General features: G+C 39.4%; 2 non-coding genes across 2 annotated transcripts; both read left to right on the top strand.

The window, feature by feature from the left end:
• The first annotated feature begins 5,546 nt into the window (after positions 1–5,546).
• Positions 5,547–7,467, top strand: LOC143261481 (small subunit ribosomal RNA). The gene has a single exon (XR_013035594.1). It is a non-coding gene; the product is annotated as a small subunit ribosomal RNA (ribosomal RNA).
• Positions 7,468–8,799: 1,332 nt separating this feature from the next.
• On the top strand, positions 8,800–8,954 carry LOC143261495 (5.8S ribosomal RNA). The gene has a single exon (XR_013035608.1). It is a non-coding gene; the product is annotated as a 5.8S ribosomal RNA (ribosomal RNA).
• Positions 8,955–9,595: the final 641 nt, after the last annotated feature.

Below are 9,595 nucleotides of genomic sequence, written 5' to 3'. Positions count from 1 at the left end.
AAAAATACGATATTCTTGCTTAACTAACGTTTCTACATAGGGATTAAGCATTTAGAACGAAATCTAATGTCAGAAAATGGCACTTTACTCTTGACATTTTTCGGTTTTTTCAATTTTCTGGAAAATCCTATCATTAGATTTTTTTAAAAATACGATGTTCTTGCTTAACTAACGTTTTTACATAGGGATTAAGCATTTAGAACGAAATCTAATGTAGGAAAATGGTACTTTACTCTTGACCGGTACGTTGGGACTTTGAAAATATTCGGGCGTTCCAATCGCTCGTCTGTTGCATCATAGCGCGTCTCGGCGCAATCGACCGATTCGCTCGACCCATTATTTTCGATTTACGGCTAAAATAAATTTTTCTCATTTTATTCAATAACATATTCTTGCTTAGATAACTTTTTTACATAGGGATTAAGCATTTAGAACGATATAATGTTTAAAATAAGGGCACTTTACTCTTGACATTTTACGGTTTTTTCAATTTTCTGAAAAATCCTACCATTAGATTTTTTTAAAAATACGATATTCTTGCTTAACTAACGTTTCTACATAGGGATTAAGCATTTAGAACGAAATCTAATGTCAGAAAATGGCACTTTACTCTTGACATTTTTCGGTTTTTTCAATTTTCTGGAAAATCCTATCATTAGATTTTTTTTAAAATACGATATTCTTGCTTAACTAACGTTTTTACATAGGGATTAAGCATTTAGAACGAAATCTAATGTAGGAAAATGGTACTTTACTCTTGACCGGTACGTTGGGACTTTGAAAATATTCGGGCGTTCCAATCGCTCGTCTGTTGCATCATAGCGCGTCTCGGCGCAATCGACCGATTCGCTCGACCCATTATTTTCGATTTACGGCTAAAATAAATTTTTCTCATTTTATTCAATAACATATTCTTGCTTAGATAACTTTTTTACATAGGGATTAAGCATTTAGAACGATATAATGTTTAAAATAAGGGCACTTTACTCTTGACATTTTACGGTTTTTTCAATTTTCTGAAAAATCCTACCATTAGATTTGTTTAAAAATACGATATTCTTGCTTAACTAACGTTTCTACATAGGGATTAAGCATTTAGAACGAAATCTAATGTCAGAAAATGGCACTTTACTCTTGACATTTTTCGGTTTTTTCAATTTTCTGGAAAATCCTATCATTAGATTTTTTTAAAAATACGATGTTCTTGCTTAACTAACGTTTTTACATAGGGATTAAGCATTTAGAACGAAATCTAATGTAGGAAAATGGTACTTTACTCTTGACCGGTACGTTGGGACTTTGAAAATATTCGGGCGTTCCAATCGCTCGTCTGTTGCATCATAGCGCGTCTCGGCGCAATCGACCGATTCGCTCGACCCATTATTTTCGATTTACGGCTAAAATAAATTTTTCTCATTTTATTCAATAACATATTCTTGCTTAGATAACTTTTTTACATAGGGATTAAGCATTTAGAACGATATAATGTTTAAAATAAGGGCACTTTACTCTTGACATTTTACGGTTTTTTCAATTTTCTGAAAAATCCTACCATTAGATTTTTTTAAAAATACGATATTCTTGCTTAACTAACGTTTCTACATAGGGATTAAGCATTTAGAACGAAATCTAATGTCAGAAAATGGCACTTTACTCTTGACATTTTTCGGTTTTTTCAATTTTCTGGAAAATCCTATCATTAGATTTTTTTTAAAATACGATATTCTTGCTTAACTAACGTTTTTACATAGGGATTAAGCATTTAGAACGAAATCTAATGTAGGAAAATGGTACTTTACTCTTGACCGGTACGTTGGGACTTTGAAAATATTCGGGCGTTCCAATCGCTCGTCTGTTGCATCATAGCGCGTCTCGGCGCAATCGACCGATTCGCTCGACCCATTATTTTCGATTTACGGCTAAAATAAATTTTTCTCATTTTATTCAATAACATATTCTTGCTTAGATAACTTTTTTACATAGGGATTAAGCATTTAGAACGATATAATGTTTAAAATAAGGGCACTTTACTCTTGACATTTTACGGTTTTTTCAATTTTCTGAAAAATCCTACCATTAGATTTTTTTAAAAATACGATATTCTTGCTTAACTAACGTTTCTACATAGGGATTAAGCATTTAGAACGAAATCTAATGTCAGAAAATGGCACTTTACTCTTGACATTTTTCGGTTTTTTCAATTTTCTGGAAAATCCTATCATTAGATTTTTTTTAAAATACGATATTCTTGCTTAACTAACGTTTTTACATAGGGATTAAGCATTTAGAACGAAATCTAATGTAGGAAAATGGTACTTTACTCTTGACCGGTACGTTGGGACTTTGAAAATATTCGGGCGTTCCAATCGCTCGTCTGTTGCATCATAGCGCGTCTCGGCGCAATCGACCGATTCGCTCGACCCATTATTTTCGATTTACGGCTAAAATAAATTTTTCTCATTTTATTCAATAACATATTCTTGCTTAGATAACTTTTTTACATAGGGATTAAGCATTTAGAACGATATAATGTTTAAAATAAGGGCACTTTACTCTTGACATTTTACGGTTTTTTCAATTTTCTGAAAAATCCTATCATTAGATTTTTTTAAAAATACGATAATCTTGCATAACTAACGTTTCTACATAGGGATTAAGCATTTAGAACGAAATCTAATGTCAGAAAATGGCACTTTACTCTTGACATTTTTCGGTTTTTTCAATTTTCTGGAAAATCCTATCATTAGATTTTTTTAAAAATACGATATTCTTGCTTAACTAACGTTTTTACATAGGGATTAAGCATTTAGAACGAAATCTAATGTAGGAAAATGGTACTTTACTCTTGATCGGTACGTTGGGACTTTGAAAATATTCGGGCGTTCCAATCGCTCGTCTGTTGCATCATAGCGCGTCTCGGCGCAATCGACCGATTCCCTCGACCCATTATTTTCGATTTACGGCTAAAATAAATTTTTCTCATTTTATTCAATAACATATTCTTGCTTAGATAACTTTTTTACATAGGGATTAAGCATTTAGAACGATATAATGTTTAAAATAAGGGCACTTTACTCTTGACATTTTACGGTTTTTTCAATTTTCTGAAAAATCCTACCATTAGATTTTTTTAAAAATACGATATTCTTGCTTAACTAACGTTTCTACATAGGGATTAAGCATTTAGAACGAAATCTAATGTCAGAAAATGGCACTTTACTCTTGACATTTTTCGGTTTTTTCAATTTTCTGGAAAATCCTATCATTAGATTTTTTTAAAAATACGATATTCTTGCTTAACTAACGTTTTTACATAGGGATTAAGCATTTAGAACGAAATCTAATGTAGGAAAATGGTACTTTACTCTTGATCGGTACGTTGGGACTTAGAAAATATTCGGCCGTACGCGGCGCGTCTCGGCGCTTCGAACAGCTCCGGTGTCCCCATTATTTTCGATTTACGGCTAAAATAAATTTTTCTAATTTTTTTCAATAACATATTCTTGCTTAAATAACTTTTTTACATAGGGATTAAGCATTTAGAACGATACATTGTTTAAAATAATGGCACTTTACTCTTGACATTTTACGGTTTTTTCAATTTTCTGAAAAATCCTATCATTAGATTTTTTTAAAAATACGATATTCTTGCTTAACTAACGTTTCTACATAGGGATTAAGCATTTAGAACGAAATCTAATGTCAGAAAATGGCACTTTACTCTTGACATTTTTCGGTTTTTTCAATTTTCTGGAAAATCCTATCATTAGATTTTTTTAAAAATACGATATTCTTGCTTAACTAACGTTTTTACATAGGGATTAAGCATTTAGAACGAAATCTAATGTAGGAAAATGGTACTTTACTCTTGATCGGTACGTTGGGACTTAGAAAATATTCGGCCGTACGCGGCGCGTCTCGGCGCTTCGAACAGCTCCGGTGTCCCCATTATTTTCGATTTACGGCTAAAATAAATTTTTCTAATTTTTTTCGATTACATATTCTTGCTTAAATAACTTTTTTACATAGGGATTAAGCATTTAGAACGACATGTTGTTTAAAATAATGGTACTTTACTCTTGTGATTTTTCGGTTTTTTTTGATTATTTTGAAAAATAAATTTTTGTAATTTTTTTAAATGCGATATTCGTGATCAGTGAACGATTTCACATATGGATTAAGCATTTAGAATCGTGCGGACGCGTTATTAAAAAAGTTTACTCGATGCGATGGGACTTTAAAAAGTTTGTGAAAATTTTCATATTGGGAAAAAATGTGTAATTTTTTGTCTAGTTTACGGTAGTGTAATTTATTTTAATGTTTACTATAAAAATTTTTTTCGTTCGTTCACGCGCTATGTTACAACAGCACGGCCGGGCGGTCTGTTGCCGCAGCGGTTTACACTCATAAGCGCGCGTGCTATTCGGCCGGCGGCGCCGGCGTCCTTGCCGGCCGTTCGGTATCTATAAGAGATACACGGTCCGTGCGAGGCGGACGGAGCAGAGCGGGTTTTGGGCCAATTCTACGATCTCGGTCGAGAAGCTGTCTCAGAGCTCCTTCGGGGCTTCGGTCCTGACTGTTTCGTGCCGTTTACGTTACGGACTTTTCTCCACACAGCGTGGCCACGGGTCGGTGTCTTTGACCGAATGGCCCATATGTGGCAAGCCCTACGGGGTTGGTTACCCGTATGCACTTTGTATGTATACTCGTACTCACTGAGCAATCGACTCTTCTGTCCGAGCGATGGAAAAATTTTTTAAAATGCATCTGTAAGATTTGGAAGCAAATCGTACCAATTGAAAACTGTGGCTAAAATGAAATAGCCCAGTGGAGAGAGAAAACTATCAAAAAACTGATTTTTTAAATCAAGAGGTGTCAGAAATCGAAATGCCTAGCGCGAGCGGAAGAACACGCTTTCTCGCCAGTCCAGCATGTGTCCTGTCCGTTCTTCCTCGGCTTGCCGATTTTGCCCAGATCAGAGGTTTCGTGCTTCCGGCGGTCAGAAGATCAGCGTGAGCGTACGCGCTTCCACGACTATGGCATCACCCATGTACTTTTTCCTTTGAATATATTTGAGTACATAAAAAATATTAAAACATATAGAGAGAACTGTGTCTTGGATCTTAAAAATTTGTCAATAGCGATGATATATTATTACTTAACTTGAAGTATTTGTACGTTTTAGCTGGGACGTACATTTATCTTACAAGATGTTAATAGCGAGACTCTTGAAGATAAAATTATCTTGTGATTTTATGAAGGCAAAGATAGAAACGTACGAAGCTGGCGTACGTAGAAAAATGTGATTTTATGATAGAACAAAAATATAATACGTACGTTTTTGGGCGTACGGTAAAATATCTGTATGGTAGAAAAATGAAAGAAATTGAGCGTTAAAGAAGATATGTTACAAGCGCGGAATGTGGCAAAACTTGTACATATTTGAAAGAGAAAAATGGTGTGTCGACCTGACATATATATATGAAACAGGCGACGATGGAAAAGGATTTAAATTTTGTCCATTTTATATATACATATTGTATAGTTCCCTGGTTGATCCTGCCAGTAGTCATATGCTTGTCTCAAAGATTAAGCCATGCATGTCTCAGTACATGCCGTATTAAGGTGAAACCGCGAATGGCTCATTAAATCAGTTATGGTTTCTTAGATCGTACTAAAATTTACTTGGATAACTGTGGTAATTCTAGAGCTAATACATGCAAAACAGAGTTCCGACCAGAGATGGTAGGAACGCTTTTATTAGATCAAAACCAATCGGTGGCGGGTGTTTACACTCGTCCATCGTTTGCTTTGGTGACTCTGAATAACTTTGTGCTGATCGCATGGTCTTATAGCACCGGCGACGCATCTTTCAAATGTCTGCCTTATCAACTGTCGATGGTAGGTTCTGCGCCTACCATGGTTGTAACGGGTAACGGGGAATCAGGGTTCGATTCCGGAGAGGGAGCCTGAGAAACGGCTACCACATCCAAGGAAGGCAGCAGGCGCGCAAATTACCCACTCCCGGCACGGGGAGGTAGTGACGAAAAATAACGATACGGGACTCATCCGAGGCCCCGTAATCGGAATGAGTACACTTTAAATCCTTTAACGAGGATCCATTGGAGGGCAAGTCTGGTGCCAGCAGCCGCGGTAATTCCAGCTCCAATAGCGTATATTAAAGTTGTTGCGGTTAAAAAGCTCGTAGTTGAATCTGTGTGTCACAGTGTCGGTTCATCGCTCGCGGTGTTTAACTGGCATTATGTGGTACGTCCTACCGGTGGGCTTTGCTCTTCACGGGGCGGTCCAACTAATATCCCATCGCGGTGCTCTTCACTGAGTGTCGAGGTGGGCCGGTACGTTTACTTTGAACAAATTAGAGTGCTCAAAGCAGGCTACCTTCGCCTGAATACTGTGTGCATGGAATAATGGAATAGGACCTCGGTTCTATTTTGTTGGTTTTCGGAACCCCGAGGTAATGATTAATAGGGACAGATGGGGGCATTCGTATTGCGACGTTAGAGGTGAAATTCTTGGATCGTCGCAAGACGGACAGAAGCGAAAGCATTTGCCAAAAATGTTTTCATTAATCAAGAACGAAAGTTAGAGGTTCGAAGGCGATCAGATACCGCCCTAGTTCTAACCATAAACGATGCCAGCTAGCGATCCGCCGAAGTTCCTACGATGACTCGGCGGGCAGCTTCCGGGAAACCAAAGCTTTTGGGTTCCGGGGGAAGTATGGTTGCAAAGCTGAAACTTAAAGGAATTGACGGAAGGGCACCACCAGGAGTGGAGCCTGCGGCTTAATTTGACTCAACACGGGAAACCTCACCAGGCCCGGACACCGGAAGGATTGACAGATTGATAGCTCTTTCTTGATTCGGTGGGTGGTGGTGCATGGCCGTTCTTAGTTGGTGGAGCGATTTGTCTGGTTAATTCCGATAACGAACGAGACTCTAGCCTGCTAAATAGACGTAATTATGGTATCTCGAAGGCTCTCGGCTTCTGCCGGTGGGGTTTTTACTACCAACGTACAAACAAATCTTCTTAGAGGGACAGGCGGCTTCTAGCCGCACGAGATTGAGCAATAACAGGTCTGTGATGCCCTTAGATGTTCTGGGCCGCACGCGCGCTACACTGAAGGAATCAGCGTGTGTTCCCTGGCCGAAAGGCCCGGGTAACCCGCTGAACCTCCTTCGTGCTAGGGATTGGGGCTTGCAATTATTCCCCATGAACGAGGAATTCCCAGTAAGCGCGAGTCATAAGCTCGCGTTGATTACGTCCCTGCCCTTTGTACACACCGCCCGTCGCTACTACCGATTGAATGATTTAGTGAGGTCTTCGGACTGGTGCGCGGCAATGTTTCGGCATTGCCGATGATGCCGGGAAGATGACCAAACTTGATTATTTAGAGGAAGTAAAAGTCGTAACAAGGTTTCCGTAGGTGAACCTGCGGAAGGATCATTACAATGTTCCAATATATCTCAAAGAGAGAGGAGAGGAGGAGAGAAAATGAATTCGATTAGTTTGTGGATAAGAATTCATATAAAAAAAAAAGATATTGTTGAGCCCGCCAGATCATTCGTGCGTGATTTACACGGCCAGACGTGTGTACTACACGTATTAGGCCTTTGATCTGCGTTGCGTAGGCCACAACAAATCTTTCAAAGAGAGAGAGATATATGTGTTGTTGGGGTTTGTGATTATGAAGGTGCCCCAACGCACAAAAATATATAAAAATGTACAAAGTTGGGATGTGGTGTGGTGGAGAAGAGTTGGGCCCGACCAGATCATTCGTGCGTGATTTACACGGCAGACGTGTGTACTACACGTATTAGGCCTTTGATCTGCGTTGCGTAGGCCATCTTCCTTCCAAGACACACACGTGTTGGGGTTTGTGTGATTTTATGATAGTGCCTCAACACGGAAAAATAAGCGTACGAGAAGAGTTGGGCCCGACCAGATCATTCGTGCGTGATTTATACACGGCCAGACGCGTATTATATTACACGTATTAGGCCTTTGATCTGCGTTGCGTAGGCCATCTTCTCGATAGAGAGAAAGCCAATGTATTCTTTTTTCTTTCTTTACACACACACACACACAGTTGTAGTAGGACAGGGAGGGATGCGAGCGTGCTAATCACGCTTCCTCAAGTCTTCGCTGTGGTGTAAAAAAAAAAAAGAAAAAAAGGAATCGTTGGGAAAGTCCAAAGGACGAAAATATCGGGCAGTCTGAAGATAACTTAATGCTCGTTTACATTGGTATCAAGAGAGACCGGCTTGTGTAGCTCGTTTCAATGCTGTGTCGTTGTCATTGACACCCTACTCTGTTGCGCGCTAGTGGCAGCATGAGCGTGGGACGTATATATATATGACACCCAGCTAGAGCCGGCCGTGAGTCCGTCCGGTGTAAATAACGACGAAAGGAGAGAGAAACTTTTCGAATCCAGTATCGGGTTGATAATTGTCCAGTTTGAATATCCATATCCCCGTCGTTTTTGGAGGTGATATACTCTCTGTGTTTCTTCGATAGAAGGCTTTTCAATGTTCTATTCGCTCCGACCGTCGAACTTGCAAGAAAACAGTGGTTTTGGATTTGCTCGTACATATATATATGGTTTCGACGGAAATATCTCGTTCTTTAAGGGACAATTATGTCGTTGTACGACGACTCCCGAATCTCCTTCGCGCGCTGGTTGGAGCTCTTCGGGTATCGGCTTGTTCCGAAATATAACACAAAAATGTGGTGGATAGCAAATACACATTATATATATATGAGAGAATAAAAGGGAAAAATTACCCTGAACGGTGGATCACTTGGCTCGTGGGTCGATGAAGAACGCAGCTAATTGCGCGTCAACGTGTGAACTGCAGGACACATGAACATCGACATTTCGAACGCACATTGCGGTCCACGGATACAATTCCTGGACCACGCCTGGCTGAGGGTCGTTTACGTACTTATAAACTGCTTGCGTTGATGGCACTTGTTGCCTATATACGTACGAGCGAATGGTGGGCGCTTCGTCGGCGTTTGTCGCGGTCCTATGAATATTGAGAAATTTTACGTACGTCTAACAGTCTTCGAGAGAGATGGAAATCGTGTTCGAACTAGCGTGAGTGTGGAAGGCGGTGTCGTGTGTCGTATATGTTTTATATACGTCCGCCCGTCTGAAACACCGCTTCGAAGCGGTGACAAAATCTTTTTCGGGACGATTCGTATTCGTAGAACTATCGAGATTTCACTGGTACATTTTCAACGCGCTCCCGACGTCGCCTGAAATGAAACGAGATGGGTTTAACCCACGAAAGCGTACTACACGAGTCTGTCCTATGTGAAGACTGTGTACAGAGATCGAACGAACGCATGAAAGAAATTGAACGAAAGAACACATAACCCGCAAAAATATAGAGTAGAATTGTGACCGTTGCTTCGAATTTGAATTTATATGTATATATATATCATAGCCCCAGGGAGTGGAACCTATGAGTGTGGAAGGATGTCTCTTACCGTTATGTTGCCAGAGGAAAAAAAGTCTCTCTCTTCGTACGACACATTTGTGTACGAATTGTATCGATGGCTATATAGATCC

This window comes from Megalopta genalis, unplaced genomic scaffold (genome assembly GCF_051020955.1).
Source record: "Megalopta genalis isolate 19385.01 unplaced genomic scaffold, iyMegGena1_principal scaffold0052, whole genome shotgun sequence".
NCBI lineage: Eukaryota > Metazoa > Arthropoda > Insecta > Hymenoptera > Halictidae > Megalopta > Megalopta genalis.
Note: the sequence above shows the minus strand (reverse complement) of the source record. Positions and strands in the feature narration are given on the sequence as shown.